The 20,685-nt window shown below is 51.8% G+C and overlaps 1 protein-coding gene across 5 annotated transcripts in view; it reads left to right on the top strand.

Moving 5' to 3' along the window:
• The window catches only part of EEF1AKMT2 (EEF1A lysine methyltransferase 2), a 72,952-nt gene that overhangs the window by 33,193 nt on the left and 19,074 nt on the right, over positions 1–20,685 (top strand). Inside the window, exons 7-8 of one of the 5 annotated variants that reach the window (XR_012020444.1) lie at positions 6,175–6,306; positions 6,925–7,285. The exons of 1 other annotated variant lie outside the window; for it this stretch is intronic. The gene's annotated coding sequence lies outside the window, so the exon portion shown is untranslated. Of the gene's footprint in view, positions 1–229; positions 1,176–2,916; positions 3,143–6,174; positions 6,307–6,924; positions 7,286–20,685 lie in introns of those variants that run through there. 3 more of the 5 variants (XR_012020445.1, XR_012020443.1, XR_012020442.1) reach the window with 3 other exon arrangements.

A 20,685-nucleotide genomic window follows, 5' to 3' on the forward strand; every position in this document is an offset into this window, starting at 1 on the left:
AGGTTTGATAGGTTTTGCATATGCCAGTAACTTTGAATATAGATAGTGAAAAGCCTTCATTATACTTACTTTTGCTTACTTATCATGCATAAACTTTCCAATATGTTTTTTCATGCTTGTGTTTTCTGGTAGCACATAACACCAATAGCTACTATTACCTTGCCAAAAAAAGAAAAAAAAATGTATGTCAAATTGAAATAAGTTTTAACTGTTGCTCTGTTCTTTTTAGCTTACATTACCCAGAGCTCTTCCATCCATGAGTTGCAAGCGTGACATTTGCTGTGTTTTCAGCACCTGCCAACTTGGAAACCAGGGTTTGTGCTCAGGACTTAGGCTTACAACCCACACTTTGTGGTGCACAATGCCGTCCCAGCTGGCATGCTTCGTACCTCAATGGTGCTAGACGTTCGGTTACAAAGCTGTGCAGAGTCACGTGCACTGATTTCAATAGGCATTCCGCTTCGAGCTGTTTTCAACTCTCGTTTTATATCAGAGGAGTTAGATTGGTATCATTAAATTCACTGCATGGTTATTTTTCAATGAAAATAAATTTGTTTTATGTCGTTCTTGAATCAAAAAGTAACTTTGTCTTCAGGAACCAAAGTACCTCTTTTAAAAAGGTGTGTGTTTAGATGTGGGACAGAACTCTCTCTCTCTCTCTGTCTACCTATATGAGAGAGATTCCAGCCAGGGCTATAGTTCATTTTCATCAGTGGAATGGTTTCAGAACACAGTATGAAAAGGACAGAAAGAAAAGAACAGAAGGATTAGTGGGTCATAACATGGTTATGTAGGTAGGGTCGTTAGTTGTAGATGGCTTATATATTTGGGGACAATTACAGAACTCATTTTTCTGAATAAGATCTACATAAGAGATGGTAGATTCAGATTTTCGGTTTTCATCTGTAACCAAAACTTTACATGTTGTCCAGAGAAATGTATTTTGCTAACTTGTTTTCTTTCAGTAGCCAGTTTCTTTGAAAATGCTTCAGGTGGACTTGGTGATGTCTGTCTTCCCATCATCTGTTATAAGCAATTTTAAAAGGTTCTGCTTTGTAAAAGATCTTTTCAGATTTAGAAAGGACAGTGTGAAATGTGAATGACTGGCTTTTAATACAACAGTTGTGACAAAGAGGCAGTGGCTTTTGGAAGCTGAATAAAGGGGTTAATACACACATCTGCATACTGTGCTGTTGGGTGCGATGTATAACAAGTTTGATGTTTGTTTCACTCACTTCATTCTAAAAAGAATACTATATTATTCTCAAAGATAAACTAGTTTATCCTTTTTTTAGTGGGGAGCTCTTTTTTACAGCCATAGGCACACATAGATTTGATGGGTAAAACTGAACAACATTGACTGTACTTGCTTAGACTTCAAAGCTTAGCTCCTTGTTGCTTGAATATCACATTAATTTGATTCTAAAGGCACAAAAATAAAACACCCACTAACTACCTAGGACACTCATTACTACATATCAAAACCCAACCTTTACCCTCCTCTGCATAAATGTGCTTAGGTGAATACTTGATTAGCTTGTTGATACAAGTTATAGTTGGTTACACCCTTTCTTAATAAAATACACCCTTATTGTCTCCTATTGCTTAAGAGCTTTAGGCTTGGAATAGGGGAACTCTTTAGAATAGAGCGATACTCAGTTTAAATTCTCCTAGGCAGTTTTGAGTGGATGGGATTCGTGCCATACGCACAGGCATTCCTCCATTTGGTGTTTCTGCTTTGAGCCGGGCCAGGAGAGCCAGTATTACAGTGCTTTATCTCTGGTTTCATATATTGGTCTCAGAGTGAGACTGTATGCAACCCCTACATTTTATATTTCCCAGGTGTTTGTGTTTACCCAAGTTAGTGTTGTTGGTCAGTGATAATGGAAAAGTTACAAGTGATCATTTTTGGATTATTTATGTATTTATTCCTAAATTGGCTTATGAATTTGTGTTTAGTTGCCTGGTTGTACTCTAAATCTGTTTTTAATTTGGTTTTGACCTTTAAGGATTGAACAAAGGTAGACAGCTTAGCCCCCCACCCCCCGATTGCAGCTTACATTGCTTTACATCCAGAATGCGACTGAGCTTGTATTTACTCTTCTGACTTGAGCAAAGCTCTAATATACCACCTTTCAGGTAGGACTTTTTTTAAAAAATAATGACTATGTAGTATAGCCCCCAAAAGTGGGGGTGTTTAGGATATACAGGGCTTACTGCATAATGTGGGAAGAACCACTTAGTATGGAAGGTTAATTGACACAGGGCTTAATGTATATATCTTTTAGCTTTTGGAGATTCAAATTAAGTCCATGAGAAATAGCCATTCATTGGTTAGTAGCACAGCTCCTTAAGCAGGTATTTTAGTTCTGTGCACTTGCAAGAAAGCCTCAGAACCAGAAAAACAGGCTGCTTTAGGTTGGAAAGGAGGCGTTGCAGCAAAGAGCTTGCCATAACCACAATCCTTGGAATTTTGTGAGACTAAAATCATCCTGAAAGCAACAAGAATCATGATTGCGATAATTGTCTCCAGGCTCTGGATGTGGCCCCCCCCCCCCCCCCCCCCCCCCGCCCATTTTGTTTTCTCCCTTGACCCGATGAACTAGTAATTGTAGGAATAAGCTGAATGTTTGCCAGCAGGAGTCACTCTAGGCTTCCTAATAAAAAGTAAATTAAACTTTATTCTTAAAGCTCTCAAAGGCTGAGGTGACACTGTGATAAGATGGCATTAGGGAAGGTATAGGAGGAGCATTCTCAAATTATCCCTTGTGCCTTTCTTTGTTTAACTTAGGGAGCCTTGCTTGGTTCTCGTTCCTTTCAGAATTGGCCCTTGATAAATTCTTTTAAAGCAATGTTTATGGAAAAGGATATCAGTATCTTTGCATTCTGCTTATTAGCTCATTTTGGTTTTTGTAGGACAAATTGGTTACATCCCACATCATCTACTTGAATGAATAGACACCCATCCTTCTCCTGATTGTTGTTCATCGTAATCTTGCAGAAGAAATCACTAGAGTGAGCCGTAGCTGGTGTGAAAGGAGATGTTAGCTCATGGTTTTCTGAAAAAGAATGGGTCCAGTGTGATGAGAAACTGAAATATTTCAGCAACAGCCATGAAATATAATAGTTTCCCAAGTGCATACAAGCTCAAGAAGTTAATTGTCCATTTATGTTTGATACTGGGATTGAAACATTGGATTAAAACCAATTAAATGTTCCTAGAAGCAACAGAAAAAGTTTCCTGATTTATGAATAGACCCATTCAAATGGCGCAGACACAATCCATGTAAAGTAATGAGGTGTTTTGTTTTTTTGGCAAAGGAGAACACAAAACAGGCATAGGGGAGTTCTTTAAAAAAAAAAAAAAGAAAAGAAAAAAACCTTCTCTTTAAAAATCTCTTTGGATACAAGGTCAATAAAATAACATACACTGGTAGGACGGAGTGATGGGAAATCTAGGGCTTCGCTTCACAAGGGAAACAATCCCCCTCCCCCAGGTGAGCAGTACAATGAAAATACTCTGCTTATTCTATCAGGGTTACATTCCTGAACTTAAGTCAACATCCTAAGTTACAGAACGAAACATGCTCTGCGTCTGCTTAGCAACCACAAATCCTTCCTTCACCAGTTGCATATATTTTGCATGTGGCTTCTGAAGTACACATTCCTTTATTTCGACCAGCGCCTCTAGTTGGGAAACTAGCGCTTTATTTTCCCAAAGTGTGACAAGGCTCGCACAGCCCCCCTCGCTGCCGCCCGGCACGCCGCCGACAAACCTCAAAACCCCACAACCCGGAAGCTGGGCGTCCGAAGTCCACGCGGCCCGGCCCGGCCCGGGGTTTTGTGCCCCGGCTCCTGCGGGGGGCGGGGGCGGGGGCGGGGGCGGCCGCGGGACCCCTGGCTCCGGGCCCGGGCGGTGCGGCGCGGCGCGGCCCGGCCGGCCCGGGGCCCCTTCCCGCGTGCCCTTCCCGCGTCCCGGGGCCTCGCAGGCGCGGGCTCGGCGGGCGGCGGGCGGGCGGCGGGCGGCGCGGCGCGGCTCGGCTCGGCTCGACTCGGCTCGCAGGACGGCCTCCAGCCCCGCCGGCGGCGCGCCGCGACCCCCCCACTCCCCGCCCACCGGCGGCTGCGCGCACTGCACCCGCGCCCGCCGCCGCCGCCGCCGCCGCCCGGCCCCTGCACGCCGGCCCTGCACGCCCGGCCCCTGCACGCCCGGCCCCTGCACGCCGCCGCCGCCGCCAGCCCCGCGGCCGCCCGGGCCCCGCCACGCCGCCGGCGGAGCGCCCGACCCGGACACACGCCTTGCGGGCGGCCGGCCCCACGGCGGCGGCGGGCGCGGCGGGCGCGGGCGGCCCGGCCGGGGCCGGTGAAAGGGACGAGTTGCGAACAGTTCAGGAAGTGACAAGTCGATTTCCTCCTCCCGGGGAGCCGCTCGGTACAAAGCGCTCGGCGCCGGCGGGAGAGCGTGCGCGGCGGCCGTGGCGGTGGCGGCGGCGGCGGCGGCGGTGGCGGCGGCGGCAGCGCGGACCCCAGGCGACCCCGCCGCGCACAGTAAGCGACCGGGCGGCGCGCGGGACCCCGGCGGCCGTGCTGGCCCTGCGTGCCAGGATGCTCATTTTGTTACTTGGAAGTGTCGCCGCTTTCCTTTTTTTTTTTTTCTTTTCTTTTCTTTTCTTCCCCCCTGCCTGGTTTCGCGTGGGGTCGGGCGGCTTCTCGGGGCGCTGAGCGTCGGCCCGGGGCGGGCGCGAGACTTGTCAGCGCAGCCGGGGGCGCGGCGGGGCGCGGTCCTGCCTCCGCGGGCTCCGCGCTCCCCCGCGCCGGGACCCGGGGACCCCGGCGCCCCGAAGTTCCCGCACCGTTTGCAGACAACTCTTTTGTTCGCGGAAGTTTGCGTCCGGCACCCCCGGGATGCGGGCGCGCGGCGGCGGGCCCCGCGGCTCCTGGACGGGCCGGGGCGGGGTGGGGGGGGGGCGCCTGGCCCGGGGCGGGGGCGGCCGGCGGGGCGGCCGCGGGGGCGGGGTGCGGGGTGCGGGGCGGGCGGAGCGGGGGGCGCCGGCGCGGCTTCGCACATGGCGCGCAGGGCCGCGCTGCACGGGCGCTGCTCGCCTCCCCTTCCTTTCCCGCCGGGAGTGCCTGCTGGCGGGGCCGGGGCGCGCGGGGCGAGGCGCGGGCAGGACCCCCGGAGTTGCTCCCCGGAGTTGCTCCCCGGGGCGTCCCGGGGGACCACGCTGGCGGCGCGGGCCGGGGCGGCGAGGCGGCGGCGGGGCGCGCTCTGCTGCTCGGGCCGGTCGCCCCGGGAGCCCCCCGGGGCCGGGCTGCCCGCGTCCGGCCGCCGGGCTCGTTCGCACGCACTGTACTTGGTCCGATGGTGAACAAAGAACAGCGCTTTGCGGCGTTTGATGAATGGGATTCCGCCTCCTATAGGCCACACTCCGAGCCTTCGGTGCGCTGCAGCCCGCGGACCCGGCGGCGGCGGCGGGCGGGCGGGCGGGCGGCCCCTCGGGGGTGCTGCACCCCGGGCCCCCGACCCCGGGGCAGGGCCCGGCCGCCGCCGCCGCCTCGCCTTGCCGCCGCCTCGCCTTGCCGCCGCGGGCGCAGATGGGGCCGGGCCGACGGTGGTTCAACAGGAACAAATGTTTGTTGAATTGTTGGATGGCGGAGACGAGGGGCTGTTCCTATCGACTGCTGCAGGAGCAGGAGCCGGAATGGCATTGTTTATTGGCCTGGGAAGCCGGCGAGCGTCTTGCGCCGCTCGCCTCCGCATTCGCCCGCCTCCAAATGACACACCAGCATGTGGGTTCCCCGCGCTTCCCGCAGGCTGGGAGGGGATCCCGCCCGCTCCAGGCCCTGGGCTCGGTCGAAGGATGTCACCCTGGCGGGAGCGCTTGGGGGGAGGAATGGAGTTAGTAGACCCGGTGAGACTCCCTGTTGCCGATCTGGCCAGACTTTTAGTTTCATTTTAATTTATCCACTTAGCAGTAACTGGTCTCAGTTACAGTTTTGATACTGAGTGGCGGATCTGTGGGGTTTGGGTGTTGTCGGGTGTTGTCGTCGTTCCCACCCCCAGGCTGTGGACAGCTAGATAAACAGAAAACAGCTATTTGTCCCCATTGATAGGCCTGTGTTAGTCTGAGAAGGTTTGACTTTTTCTTTTTTTTTTTTTTTTTTTGAGCTCAGGACTGGTTGGTGGCCCTTGACCCGGTGTCTGCACTTGGCTAGGATCTGGATGCTGCCAGCCATCCTGCAAAAGGGAGGAGCATGCTGCTCTAGCTCCTAGGATCTAGAAAAGGAAGGAGAGGCTTGGGACAGGTCTGTTCCCACCCCACCCCCCACCCCCATGCCCCTCCAGAGAAGGAGGCGGTTTTAAGACCAGTTCAAATCATTTTGGCCAGGGACTCACTATTCCCCCCCCCTCCCCCGCTCCCCACCACCCCACCCCGGGAGGTGATCTTGATGTGCAATTATTTTAACATTGAAGACAAGTTTTAAATAAAAGCTGGCAGTACTGGTTGTTGCAGAAGTGGACTTGAATTCCTAAGGCTGGCAGGACAAGTAGAGCCTTCCACAATTGTGATTGATAATGTTTGTAGTCAGTTTCTCCCTTCTGTTTTCAATTTAGGGTATGTCGCGCACGTAGTAGCGTGTTGGAAGTTCATGAAGTTCCTTTAGGAAGAGCTTGAAGATGCCTTCTTGTCATCATAGCGGCTCTGCTTCATTGACATTTTATGGGAAGCCCTGTTGTTATTTCTTAGGCTCTTTCTCTCCACATCTTTCATCTTTCTCGGTTCCCCCTGTTGGTTACTTTGCTCTCCCCTGGCTCTGTGGAAGCCTGATGGGCTGGGTGTCCTTTAAGCGGGTTCCGGGGCAGACGCCTGACCCATGCTGGAAGCTCCGTTAGGGCCAGCCTGCCGCTCTCTTCCCCTGCAGGAGACTGGAGAGGAGAGAGTCTTGTACACCCTGGGAGCTGGCAGCAGAGGACGCCTCGGAGCAGCCTGGAGGTGTACCTTTGCAGTGCTCTTAAGCAGTACGCCTTTCTCCGCCCCTGCTTCTTGCAGGGGGCCCTGAAGACTGAGTGCAGGACCCACTGGCGGACTGTTGAGTTGATGTTTTATCTGGGCAAGTGTGACTTTCCTGAACTGCACACCCTATGGAAACTTTTTGTTCTTGCCCTTAAAAAAGCCTGAAATAAGCAAATACTCAGACCAGCACAACTGCCATCATTACCACCACCACGCACACCTCTCTGATGTGTAATAAAAGAGACCTGCAGGCGTAATTTGTTATGTAATATGCTGATAATACAAGTTTCGGTTTTAGATGGAAACCAGATGTGGAGGGGCTCTCTCTTTAATTGATCCAGCAAGGGGGACACGTTAATAGATTAACTAGCTCTTGCAAACCCTGAAGGTGATTTCTTTTCTTTCTTTCTTTTTTTTTTTTTTATTGTGAGGGGAGAATCCTAAACTTGGGGCTTTTTTAAGTCTCCACCTCCCCCACCCCACCCCTACCCCTAGCTTCTTGCTTTACTGCAGCTGTCCTTTTTGTCAGACTCTTCCTCTCTTGAAAGAACCGGTTTGTTGCCAACATGAAGCACATGGCCGGGTCTGGCTGGGCTCAGCGCAGCTTAACTCTGCTGGGCTCCACGCTCCTCCTCGCCTTGTCCAGCTGCTGCCCTGTCCTCCACCCTACAAAACAGGGCCTGGCTGAGGGACTTGCGTGCTGCAAGGAATGTTGACTGGCCTCCCTCAACTCCTTTCTGAAATGTCTGATCATCCAGGGAGAGTTGCTGTTTAAACTTGCCCGGTGAATACACTTTCCAAAATCATTGACTCTCCTTCTCTGATTAATTTCTGTGTTTGTTTCCTGCCTAACTTTACGAGGGTTCTTTCTACATGGCTGAGTCACCTTTATTATGGCCCAGGGTCGGGGACTGCACTGTAATAGCTGACCCCATTAACAGCAGTTTCATTGCGTGCTGGGATGTGAGCTTTGGAAACAAACCCACAGGCTTAGATACGCTGATGTGCCCGGAGACTTGCTTAGAAAATTTTTGTTTTAGCGCAGTTTACATTAACATGATTAATGATCGCGCCACTGAAAAGTCTATATTCAAAAGCAATTTACCGTTCCCTAGGGTTCTTCTTATGGTGAAGTAATTTTCTTTGCCAAACAACTTTGTTTTAAGGTAATTTCTTCTTTGATGTTTAATCCAAACCTCCTGTGCACACAGTTTTGGATCAAGGCTTGGGCTTCGAAAATTGCGGGTTGTGGTTTTGGTGGTGCCTGTCTAACCTTCCTGAACTCGGGTCGGAGGGCACCCGGATTCTTGATTTAGGAAAGCCCTCTGAGATCCTAAGCAGCGGCAGAGTCAGTGCTGGGCTGATCAGGACCGGAGGAAATCTTGCAGGGGAAACTTGGCTTTGGGGTGTCTTGGAGGAGGGATGTAAGGAGGCTGGAGCTGAGGACAAGATTTTTTTTTTTTTTTTTCTCTTCCTTGCATCAACTGGAGATACTTGAGCTTTTTCAAAAAACAGAGACGTCTTTGCTTCAGCCACCTCCTCCTCCTCCTCCTCCTCCTTTTCTTCTCCTTCTTCTTCTTTTTTTTTTTTTTTTTGTTAAATGTGGGTGATTGAGAGGGGAAATGCTGATGGGTGGGTCTGAAAGCAGCCTTAGGAACCCGAGAAAATAAAAACACATTTGAAGGACTCTGGAAGATTTTGCATTTCAAAGGGTCTACCTTGTAGAATTTCACATCACGTCAGGGGTTATGGAGAAGTGTGACAGGCACCCCCGCTTCGTTAACGGTCCTGCCCCTCTCCTGCTGTGGGGGCTGCAGGGGAAGCTGTCTTTTGCAGGGGGGCGGGGTGGGGGCCGTTTGGCCAGACAGCGCAGGAAGATCTCGGAAACAACAGTGCTCCTTAGGCATCTGTAGTCCCTGGAGGGACTTTTTCCATGGGGCCGCTCTCAGGAGGTAAAAGCAAATCATGTTGCTAAACAGCCCATTTGACCCCAGAATGCAGGGGCAGGCCAACTCCTGACTGCACTTGCTCTTTTCCTTCGCTTGTGAAACAAAGAAACAGATTCTCCTCCTGCACTGGTATAATGTGGTTCCCTAGTTCCCAAGATTCAGGACCATGAAAAGTTGGGCGCAGCAGGCTTCAGCCCAAATGGGTGTGGATTGTTCAAAGAATAATAGCAGTGCCCACTGGTTATTGAAGGCCCACCCTGGGCCAGGGGCTTTGCATACGCTCTCTAATTTTCAAAGCATTCCTGCAGTTACAGCTAAAGAAAGAAATTGAGTCTCGGAGAGGCCAAGTAACTGGCCTCAGGCCACACAGCTGCTAGGCCTGGAGGCTGGTAGTTCTATCCTACTCTCTCTCACTTCAGAGCCTGGTTGTTTTGCACACGCAGGCTATGGGTTGGTGTGTTCGAAAGATAGAGGCACTAAGTTCTGTTTAATCTCAAAGCATAAATTTTGTTTAGTCTTGTTAACACCACAGGGAAACTTAGAAATTTTGACTACCTCTTTCCCTCCCTCCTCCTTTTCCTACAGCTTTAAAAAAACTTTTTTTTTTTTTTTTTTTTTTTTTTTAAAGGAGGGCTCGGGGGATCCCTGGATGGCTCAGCTGTTTAGCGCCTGCCTTTGACCCAGGGCGTGGTCCTGGGACCTGGGATCTAGTCCCTCCTTGGGCTCCCTGCATGGAGCCTGCTTCTCTCTCTGCCTGTGTCTCTGCCTGTCTCTCTGTGTCTCTCATGAATAAATAAATAAGATCTTTAAAAAAAAAAAAATAAATAAAGGAGGTTTGGATTCTAGGTCTACCATAGGACCAAAGACAGTGCCTGAGTTCTGAAGACTGAGAAGTTTTGCTTCATCCTTACAGAAGACAGACTCACAAGAAAATACAGTTATTCTTGGTGACCTTCTAGGGGAAATGGGAAATAAATCTGGCAGCCCAGAAGAAGCATCCCCATTTATTCAGATTCCATTTTCCATTCAAAGAGATTGTTAAAAGGGTTTCCAGTGTGGTTGGGTTTTTTGGTTTTTTGGTTTTTGTTTTTGTTTTGTTTTTTTTTGCTTTTGTAATTCGGATCCCTCAAAGTAAATCATTTTGTGGTGTCTGCCACCCCAGGTTTGTGTAATAACACGTTTTGTTTACATGCCCAAAGTAATCAAATAACTAAACTCAATTGTACAGACTCCAGTGTGTGGGAATTTGGTATGCCCTAGCTCGGGCTGGGCAGAGGCCCTGCATTCTGTCTCAGACCGATGGCCCTTCGAAGGTTGATCCTGGTTTGGGGGTGGAGGTGGAGTGGGTGGTGTCTATGTCCAGCAAGGCCTGCCTGGTGGATCTCCTGCCCTTTCTGCTCCTAAAGAGTTTGTGGGAGATAGCTGGGCCCTCTGTGCCGAGATTTGAGACTCCAGAGCAGTTATTCTGAACCTTGGCTGCACATTATAATCACCTGGAGAGATTTAAAAGAAAAAAAGCCTGATGCCCAGGCTGCATCCCGGACCAGTTACATCAGAATCTTGGAGAGAAGGGGTAGGACGCAGCATTGGTATTTTTAAAGCTTCTGAGTTGATCCTGTTGTGCATCCAGGACGGAGGAATGAGGGCTGGAATAGACCCCATGCATACCTCTTTTCCCTCACGGACCTTCCTCTTCAGGATTGGAATAAACCTACTGGGATTTTCCGTTGTTGCCATGTCTCGGTGAAGGAGAATCTGAAAGGTACCCACCTCTGGGCGAAGTGCCTGCTGTAGACATCATCCAGGTGGTTCCTCTTTCTGCTGGGCCAGGTCTTGGGTGTGCCTTCCTGCACAGGATTTGGTACAACCCCTCCGAGCCACCACCTTTCTGGAACAGAGAGTGCCGGTTTTATTCAGCTTGTTGCCTCAGGGTAGTTCTAATATGGGGGAGGGGGGGCCCTGCCTCCCCACCATCTCTCTGATCTTTTCAGCTTCTTGTTCCTTCTGCAGGTTTGGCACATGGTGATCCTCTGGGGTTCAGGGGAGGGAAGGTGCAGTCTGGGTCCTGGCCATGTCTTGGTGATTCTCAGCAGTTATTCCTTTTCTCCTCAGTCTACAGCAACTGTCACAGTGTCTAGTCACCTGTTTTTTTTTTTGTTTTTTTTTTTTTAAAGATTTCACTTATTTATTCATGAGAGACACAGAGAGGGGCAGAGACACAGGCAGAGGGAGAAGCAGGCTCCCTGCGGGGAAACCAATGTGGGACTTGATCCTGGGCCCCCGGATCACGACCTGAGCCGAAGGCAGGCACTCAACCACTGAGCCACCCAGCCGTCCCTCTAGCCACCTGGTTGTACCCAACTGCTCAGAACCTGTCCTCTTGCCGGCGTGCTTGGGATGAGGTGTCATAGAATTATGTTTAGAGTGTCCGGGGGCCGTAGAGAGCATGAGCTCTGTGGCCTGCTTGTGTTATCTGATGGAGGAGAAATCCAACTCCCCCCCACCCCCCGCCCACCACCACCACCCCAGAAGTACCGTGACTTTGCCAGGGTCACACAGTGGACACCCAGAGGAACCAGCACCTTTGTCATCTGAGTCCCTTGCTCCAGCATCCTGTTCTCTGCAGAGAGACTCTGAGACGCAGTCTTGCTTGCAGGACCGTGTGCCGTATGCAGCTCAGGCCAGCAGTTAAGCAGAGTCATTGTTCAGAGCCCTTCAGCCAGTGAAACGTGCCATCCGTTGCCCTAGGTCTACTTCATAAGTCCGTGTTTCTCACCCTCTCTCCTGATGCTGCTCAGCAGGGATCCATTAGGCTGCTGAGTGCAGGCTCACTGAGCCCCAAGTACGGGAAACAGTCCTGATGGAAAGTACTGAAACCTTGAGCCTGATGAAGAGGGTTTAGGTTGCTTTGGCCAAGGCTTGTCCACCTGCTCTTCTGTGCCTTGGTGGTGGTGACAAATCAGGGCACTTTCTCCTCTGCTCTGGGAGTTGGGCTGGGGCCTAATGAGGCGGGGGCGAGGAGGTGGGTATTTTCTGCAGGCATTCATTTCCCAGGCATTGATTGGGCACCTGCTGAGCGTCCCGAGTGGGGCTGGGCACTTGACTTCATTAGTTCATTTAATCCTCAGTGCAGGATAGATGGCTGAGGGACTTGCTCTGTCCATTGCTGGAAACACTACCACTCAGAGCAATTACTCGCCCGGAGGAGAGAGGACAGTGGGATTTCAGCTCCTGGCTGGCTTCAGTCCTATGTTCTTTCCACCATGCCATGCTCGTTCTTCATCCAGTGCTGTCTCAGTGGGAAGGTGATACAGTTCCTGCAGTAAGCAGGGTCTGTGGTCCAGGAGGTGTTCTCTGGCCATTACTCCCCGGGCACCTCGCTGCTGCTTCTAGGAGGGGCTTGGGTGGCTGTGCTGTGGAGCCTGCCAGGTAGGCCCATGGGCTCCTGGACAGCAGGGCCTGGCCAGGTCCAATATGCATCCAGCAGCTCCAGTAGTGTCCTGGATAGAGGGTGCTCCTGCTTGCCCGTCCTCCACCTAGGGGTGGCCACCCTCCTCCCAGCTGCCCCCTGCTTGAAGTGCCTTGACGGACAAGGCCCAGCTGGGAGAGGCCTCGGCTGCGCCTGGAATTCCCCTCGCTCTGGCATTCATGTTGGCTAGGGGCCTGGGAGCGGAGGGAGGTTCCATCTGCTGGCTGGGAGCAGCGTTTCTGCATGTTCAGAGGTGGGAGGACTGCGTCCTCTGTAGCCGGCCACCTCCATGCTCTGGGTGAGGAGAGGGAGTCGTCTCCTGGTTGTAGGGGTTTGTGTCTGTGGTTCTGAGGCTGCAGAGGGGGGTAGGAGATTCGGGGGTCCCCGTGATATGGTCCTGGGGGCCATCCTGCTGTGAAGGCTCTCTGATAAGCACACAGCTCCTTTCTTGCTGGACTGGTTTGCTGCGTGACCCTCTGGGCTCCGGATCTCTCATCTTGCTGGCTCTGCCTCCCAGCGTTTTAAGGAGCGCGGTTATAAGAGCCTGTCTGAGAAGCCCCTGTGAAGGGTGTGGTGCCGTGTGGAGGGACACAAGGTAGGAGATGTGCATCGGACCCGAAGGGTAGAAGTTATGCCATGTGGTGCAGGGCAGGCCGCCTTCCAACTGGGGAAGAACCACAGAGGAGCTTTGGGCAAAGCAGAGGTGAGACCCAGGCCTGTGTCATTTACGGCAAGGGCAGTATTGCACTCTGGAGTCAGTGCCTGGGATCAGATCCCAGGTGTGCCCTTTGCTGACTGTCTGCCCCTGGGAAGGTGACCATCTCTCCCAGCCTGGGTTCCCTCATTTGGATGATGGCCTTGCCGGCAGGGCAACCCACCCTGTGGGTTTGGGACACTGAGTGAGGCCCTGGGTGGAGACCCTTAAAACCCAACAAATGTCAGTAAGCATCTCGTGCAGCCTGTGGCAGGCACGTGCTGTTGGGAGAACACGGGAAGGATGGGGCAGTTGTCCTCACGGCCCTGGTGGGTGACACCGGGATGAAGCACAGAGCTTAGCTCGGCTGGGTGGGCCAGAGTGGGGCAAGTAGAGCCTTTCCTCACCCAGCATTCTCCACTCTCAGATGTCTTTAAGATTTTTTTGGTGGGGGGAGGGTTGAAAGCATGTGTTCTAATTTAGTTTGCAGGTGTGTCTCTTAATAAGCATTAAGACTGGTGAAATCTTTTAAGCTTTCTCTTTGGAAACAAAATCTCTGTTTACCGAGACTGATTGACTTTGGTCTTAAACATAGAAAAGTAAATGCGTATAAGCATCACAGCGTGGCCGCAGAGCCTTGGCTCTGCTCTCACCCACCTCTGAATGCGAGTGTGTTCTTTGCAAGCCTCCAGGGCGGCGCACCTCTGTGACCTGAGAGAGTGGGAGGCACATTTACCTCCTTCTTAGATTCTCTTTAAATTCTTTGCAGCTGATGTCTTTATTTGGTTTTGCCGCCTCTTTCAAGTCCGCAAGCTGCCTTCACGACTGCAGTCAGCATTGGTGTATGTCATGTGGTCACAACTGGGGCACTCGCCCCCAGCCTGGCCACTTCTCACTGACCCCTGGGGTACAATTCCAGTTGGCCCCCCAGACCCCTGTGCCACCTGAACACGACCGGCCATCTCTCCAGGAATAAGAGCTCTTTAAAGCTCATTAAAGCTTTTGAACCAAGCCCTTGACCCAGTTGACAGAGGGAACGGCCTTTACCCTCTTCAGTGGTTACTAGGCTTCTCTTGGTGCAAGCCAGTGATTCCTGACAGTCTCCACCCACATGTCTTCTGAGCATTACACATCGCAAGCCCCAGCCTGGCATCCTGTGGGGTGTTCAGAGTGGACAGTCTTGGCATGTGAGATTGCCTACTGGACTTTGGGCAGCTTTGGGGGAGACCCCTTGGTACAGGAGGGTGAAGGTTTGATATTGTTTATTTGGTTCCGGGCAGAGGCCCCGTTCCTTCAGACATTGGCATAGATGGTTGGGGCTAGCTTTGGAGAACCCTCTGCAGAGGACCCACCAGGGTGGTTGGGGTGGGATGGCCTTAACACAGACCCTCCTCTTGGACATGATGAAGCTTTGTGGGTGAGGAACTGTGTGAGGGAGGCATCTGGGCTGCCTCTGTTCTTGGCAGATGTTCAGAACTCATTTTCCTGACTCTCTCTGCCTCTTCAGATGTGTCATTGTTCCTGTGGTGACCGCAGAACAGTCTGCCATGCTGGTGGTACCCTAGGCACAATCCAATCAGTCTGTATCTAGTAAACGCCCTGTATGTGTGTCAGGCCCTGAAGAATTCAGAGATGAGTAAAGCGAGTTCCTGTTTTTGCAGAGTTCATGGGCTTGTGTCATGGACAATGAGACGGCAGTTGTTTTTTATTTTTTTTTTTATTTTTAGTAAGCTCTACACCCAACGTGGGGCTCGAACTCACGACCCTGAGATCAACAGTCGAGTGCTCTTGTAACTCAGCCAGCCAGGCGCCCCAAGAGACAGCTGTTGTTTTGATTAAGTTCCTACTGCGTGCCAGATGAAGCATAAATGTGGTGGAGATGTGTGTGCACAGGGTACTGGTGAGTCCACAGCCCCGTGGGAGTCAAAGGAAGGTCATTTACACTGAGCCAAAGGGAAGAGGGTAGAAAGGCTTCCTGAGCCTTGAAGAATGAGCAGGGGTTGTTGAGACAGGTGAAGGATAGGGAGCAGGAGATAACCTCGTTCCAGGTCGGGTAGCAGCGAGTGAGGAGGTGTGGAAGCACGATGCCGTCTTTGTGGCATTTGAAAGGAACAGCAAGTGGATGATAGCCACCCAGATCTGGGCGCCTGGATGAGAAGAATTTGTTGGGCTAAGCTGGTCAAGGTCAGGATGGCAGCAGATGCAAATCAAAGGAGTCCTGTCTTTAAGCAGGAGGCTGGGAGCTGGGGAGTCATATGTCGATGCTTGTACTTTGGGATGCTCAGCATTCGGGGAGTGGCAGCACAGAGTGGATTGGAGCAGACAACTGGGAGCCCACTGACTGAGCCCTGAGAGGGATGTCGAAGCAGGGTGGGGTGAGGGCTGAAGAGGATAGCTCTTGGCCAGTGACTGCCTGGGGAGGCAGCGGGAGGGAAGGGGTGTGTATGGGGGTGGGGGCAGTCTTCTCCAGCAGTCCTCACTTGGGGCCATCTCCAGGGAGACTGCCCAGGGGCCCAGTCCTTTTGACCTTAGGGGACCTCCTTGGAGGGCACAAGACTAGGCTGTTTAGAACATAGAGCTTTCGTCAAGTGCCATCTCCTCAGCCAGAGGGACGTGGTCTTTGTTTATTTTTAGCGGGAGCTCTTGCTTTCAGCAGAGACATTTGGGATTCCCAAGAACTTCCAGAGTTTCTTGCCTGTGCCTACATGAGAACTAAAGAAATCTAAACGAACAAAACCTTTTGGCATTGGATAAGTTGAAAACATCCTTATTTGTTTTGCTTTTTTTTTTTCTCTTAATGGAAAAAAGTAGCCATGTTGGTATGATTGAAAAAGGAGCTTCCATGCCCTTTGGGCCCTGTCATAGCGTGTTCTCACCGGTGTTCTCCAGGGTGGGGGAGTTGCTGACACAAACACGTGAGAATGTTCTGCCTTGGGTCACCTGACTCTTGGCGCTCCAAGTGCTCCTGTGGCCTCCACACCCTTAGATGCCAGCCCAGATTCCAGGCCCTGTTGACCATGTGGCATGTGACTCAGACCCAGAGGAGGAGAATTTAGGAAAATAACGAGCCTACGAGGATGGGCAGGTCAACGGCCGATCTTGGATTTTGGGGTGCCTTTTCCAAGGCAAAACCTGTAGGGTTTTGCTCATCAGCTTTCAGTCCTGAGAAGAGAAGTGAGTTAGCTTTAAATAACGTTAATTTTGGCAGTAAACCTCCCTGTTCATCTAATTCCCAGGGAGATTAGCAGACACTCTCACATATTAGAAAGAAAAATAGAAGAGAGATCGGGCCTGGCTGGCTGAGTAGTATGACCTGGAGCAGAAGAGCCACATGCTGGGAGTAAGAGCCGAGCCTGATGGGTCCGACTCCTCAGCTGCTGAGGGGGCGATGGTTCACAAGTGAATGGGTTCTGACTTGCCTTAGAAACCAATCCGTTTTCTAACTTGTGTGAGGTTCAGGCATGTCCCCGAGTGTTACAGAAAAGACTCTAGGGCATTAGTGCTCTGGGATGGAGCACAGGGCCCCAGTGACCACTCTGCTGGGTCAGAGCATGGCCAGCGTGGTGTCGGCTTGCAGGTGCCTGAGGAACTCCCTAGGCCTGCAGGTGTCCTGCTTGGCTGTGAACCTACGTGAAAATGCCTGGCCCAGCCCTCCCCCTGCGCTTGTGAAAGAGTGACTGAGCAGGCTGCTCCTGTCACTTTCTGGGGGGTCCGTGGGGTCTGGGGGAGACCAGGTGGTTCCCCTCCTGAGTGGTGTGGTGGTGAGTGGCATGGCCAGGGTTTAGGTGCCCCTGGGGGCACCGGGGCTTAACTTCCAGCCAAAGGAAAGAGTTGGGGCCCAGGGGGCCAGGCTGGGCCCGTTGCTCACTTGGCCTCTGCTTGGGTTTTGGCCCAACCGCTGGGCAGTTAAACCAGCATGGTGGTCACAGTCTGTGGTGTCTTAGGGCCCTGGAGAAGAAGACAGTAATCCTGAGTGCTCTCTCCAATGCTCGGGAAAGTCCGTGGCATACCCACTGAGGAGATGGGGGGAGAAGATGTCAGGGGCGCATCTTTCTCCTGAATGTAGGAAGAAGGGCCTGTCATTCAGGCCACAGGTGAACTGGGCCTTCTCATATGCGGATCATGCAGCCCTGTAAAGAATTGCAGAGAGCGTCTCCCTGTGGCTCCATCATAGGGCCGGGATAGTATTTTTCAGTTTCAGAGGACTCATGGGGGAGGCAGTGCTATGAAGGAAGACAGCAGGGATCTTCATGTGGCTCTGCGGCACCTTGAACCTCATTCTGACCCAGCACAGTCGGGGGAAGCACTCTGGGAGGATGTCTTGTGGTGTGCCAGTGATTGACTGCCTAAGGTGAGGGGTCTCTGGTCCCTAGAGGTGACCAGAGCTCCAGAGTGGTGGACAAAACGGGAACCAGGACAGTAAAAGAGCTTAGAGCCCTCAAGAAATTGTCTACTTTGTCTTTCTTTTCTTTTTTTTTTTTTTTTTTTTTAATTTTTTTATTTATTTATGATAGTTACAGAGAGAGAGAGGCAGAGACACAGGCAGAGGGAGAAGCAGGCTCCATGCACCGGGAGCCCGATGTGGGATTCGATCCCGGGTCTCCAGGATCACGCCCTGGGCCAAAGGCAGGCGCCAAACCGCTGCGCCACCCAGGGATCCCCTACTTTGTCTTTCTTAATAGTTTCCTTCACAAAGGAGTGAGCCTCTTACAGTGCAGGCTAGTACGCACGAGCCCAGTCAGATAGAAAAGCCTCCACGGAGGAGAGAACAAGGGCACGGAACCAGGAAACGGGAGCCCTGGATTCTAGTCCTGCCATTCTGTTGCACTTGACTTGGAACTGGCTACTTAAGTTCCCTGCAGACTGGGACGGGCAGTGTCATCTTCACAGAATGGGGAAGAACACAGGAGACTGGAAGTCGGAGCACCCAGTATGTGTCCGGCTACCATTCACCCGACAAGGACTTTCTGAATGCCCACTCTGGGCATTGTGCTAAGGGCGTTACAGACTTCTCATTTAATTCTTACATCCACTGTAAGAAGTGGGCGCTGTGACAGTCCCCTCCTTATAGACGAAGAAATTGAGGTTTAACAAGATAAAGATGCTCAAGTTCATCCTGCTGGTGGGCAGTAGTCCTAGGATTTGAACTCCCAGTTCTTTGTTCTATATCAGAGGTTGGCAAACTCCGCCCGTGAGCCAAATCTGGCCCACTGCCTTCTTTTGTAAATAAAACTTTATTGGCACACAGCCATGCCCACTTGTGTTTGGAGTGTCTGTGGCTGCCTTCATGCTACGGCGGCAGAGCTGAGTGGTGGCAGCAGAGACCCTACGGTCTACAGAGGCTAAAATATTTACTGCCTGGCTCTTTACGGGAACCGTGTGTTGATTCTTCTCTATGCGGATGCTGTATGTTCTGTCCAGTATGGTAGCCACTAGCCACGTAGAGCTATTTAAATGTTTTTCAGCTTTCCTGAGGTATAATTGACAAAATCATCAGGTTATTTAAATTAATTAAAACTAAGTGGAATTGAAAGCTCTTCGGTCACACTAACCACATGTCAAGTGCTCAGTGTTGCACAACACAGGTGTAAACCACCACCGTCCTCATAGAAACCTCCACTGGGTGGACGTGCACTGGACTGTTGCCCCGTGTGTGGGAAAAGCCAGATTGGAGAGACCCAAAGGTATGGAGGAGGCATTCCAGTGAAGGAAAGAACACTGGACTTTCCTGGCCCAAAAACAGAATTGAAAGAGAGTTCACTGACTCAGAGGTGATGGAGAAACGGGTGACATGATGGAGGGAGTATGAGTCCAGAAGAAGCTGCCCCCCAGATTTGTGTATGACGCCTGGGCAAGCCGCCCAAACTGCCCAGGCCGCAGGTCCTGACTGCAGGTGACCAGGTGCTGTCTGAGGGTCCTGCTCTGCCCTGCCGCTCTCCAGCCTGTGATCCCAGCTCCTTTCTCTGCAGTCCTTGACTCACCTGGGCGGTGGCCTCGTCACTTGTGTTGTGCCTGGCACATACCCGTCTCTTCCCCCTGCCCCGCCCCCACCCCACGCTAAGATGGAAACATTTTTGCTCTGATGAAATGGCCATGTTTTCCATAGACACAGATAAGGAACTCCTTTATTCATTCAGAATGGTGGCTACTGTGGAGCTTCAGGAAGGAAGAGGAGTCCCAGCTCCCTTAGCACACTGATGTCATGTGGCTTCCTCCTTAAAATGCTCTTAGCTGCAACACCAAGGCAGCTCGTTGACTAGCGTGGAGGAGCTCTTGTCCTGCTTGGTTCCAACGTTCTCTGAATAAGAGTCTCAGGGTGCCTGGGTGGCACAGTCGGTTAGGCGTCTGCCTTTGGCTCAGGTCATGATCCCAGGACCCTGAGATCGAGCCCCTATTCAGTGGGGAGGCCTGCTGCTCCCTCTCCCTTTGTCCCGCATCCCCCCTCCCTTCAAATAAATAACATCTTTAGAAAAAATAAAAATCTCTTCAGAAGCTAATTAGGGGCAGAGTCATTTTGAGGTGGGAAGGCAAATATATTTGGAGAACATGGGTTTTCAGTTCACTGGACCCAGTCATAACGCATCAGTGCCAGAACCAGCTCCTTCACCTTGTTGTATGTTGGTGGATCTGAGCACAGAGGAAAGCTGTGTGGTGGTTTACTGCTGGGCTGTCCCTGGTCCAAGGATGGCTGCTCTGGGGTTTCTGATGACATGCTGTGTGCTGTCAGGAGTCTGGCCCACTCCTGCTCCCGGGAGTGGCTGGGCCTGTCTGTGTTGAGTTTAAATGGGTACAGTCTGCAGCATAGCCAGTGCCCACTCCCTGTATAGCCAGAATGAAAACTGATAAAGTGCAGAAATAAGCCATCAGGAAGAGTTTTCAGAACCTTGGGCCAGAGTGAAGAAGGGGGAAAGCCAGAGCAGCCTGGATTCAGCCATGGGATAGGTGCATGATGGCAGCCCTTGGTAAGGAGGAAGTTGAGGTTAAGAGGATGCACACAGAGAGGTTTTGTCTCTTGCTTTAAAAAGGAAAAGAATAGCCCCGGAAGGCCAGGCTTGACTGCATGCCCGCCTCTTGACAGTGCTTGCCTCTAGCCAGCCACTCCCCAAATGGTCTCCTGTGTCTTCCTTCCGTAGGCAGTTGGAGGGCTGAGAGCATGGCAGGTTGGGCTGGACCCAGAATTGCTCACTGCTGTCTCATCACCCAGAAGTGGCGAGAACTCGCATGTGTGCGCGAAGAACCTTGGTGCCAAGAAGATTACATGGAAATTATTATTATTTTTTTTACTTAGAGAGTTAGCTTCTGCTGAGCACCTACTATGCGACAAGCACGGTGTCGCATAGTTATTATGTAGTTGTTAGGTACAACTAACATCTGACAGTTGTTAGGTAACCAGCCCCAGCCACATCCTTGAGAACGTGGGTTCTGACCCCAGTTCATCTGTTCCAAAGCCCCTCTTCTCAACACCTGGTGTTATCTGTAGTCGTGGACCATGCTGCTGTTTGGAAGGAATCTCTTGCTCCTCTGGATAGGCTCCCCAGTCACATTTTTATCAAGGCC

The sequence above is a fragment of the Canis lupus genome, chromosome 29 (genome assembly GCF_048164855.1).
Source record: "Canis lupus baileyi chromosome 29, mCanLup2.hap1, whole genome shotgun sequence".
Classification (NCBI taxonomy): Eukaryota; Metazoa; Chordata; class Mammalia; order Carnivora; family Canidae; genus Canis; species Canis lupus.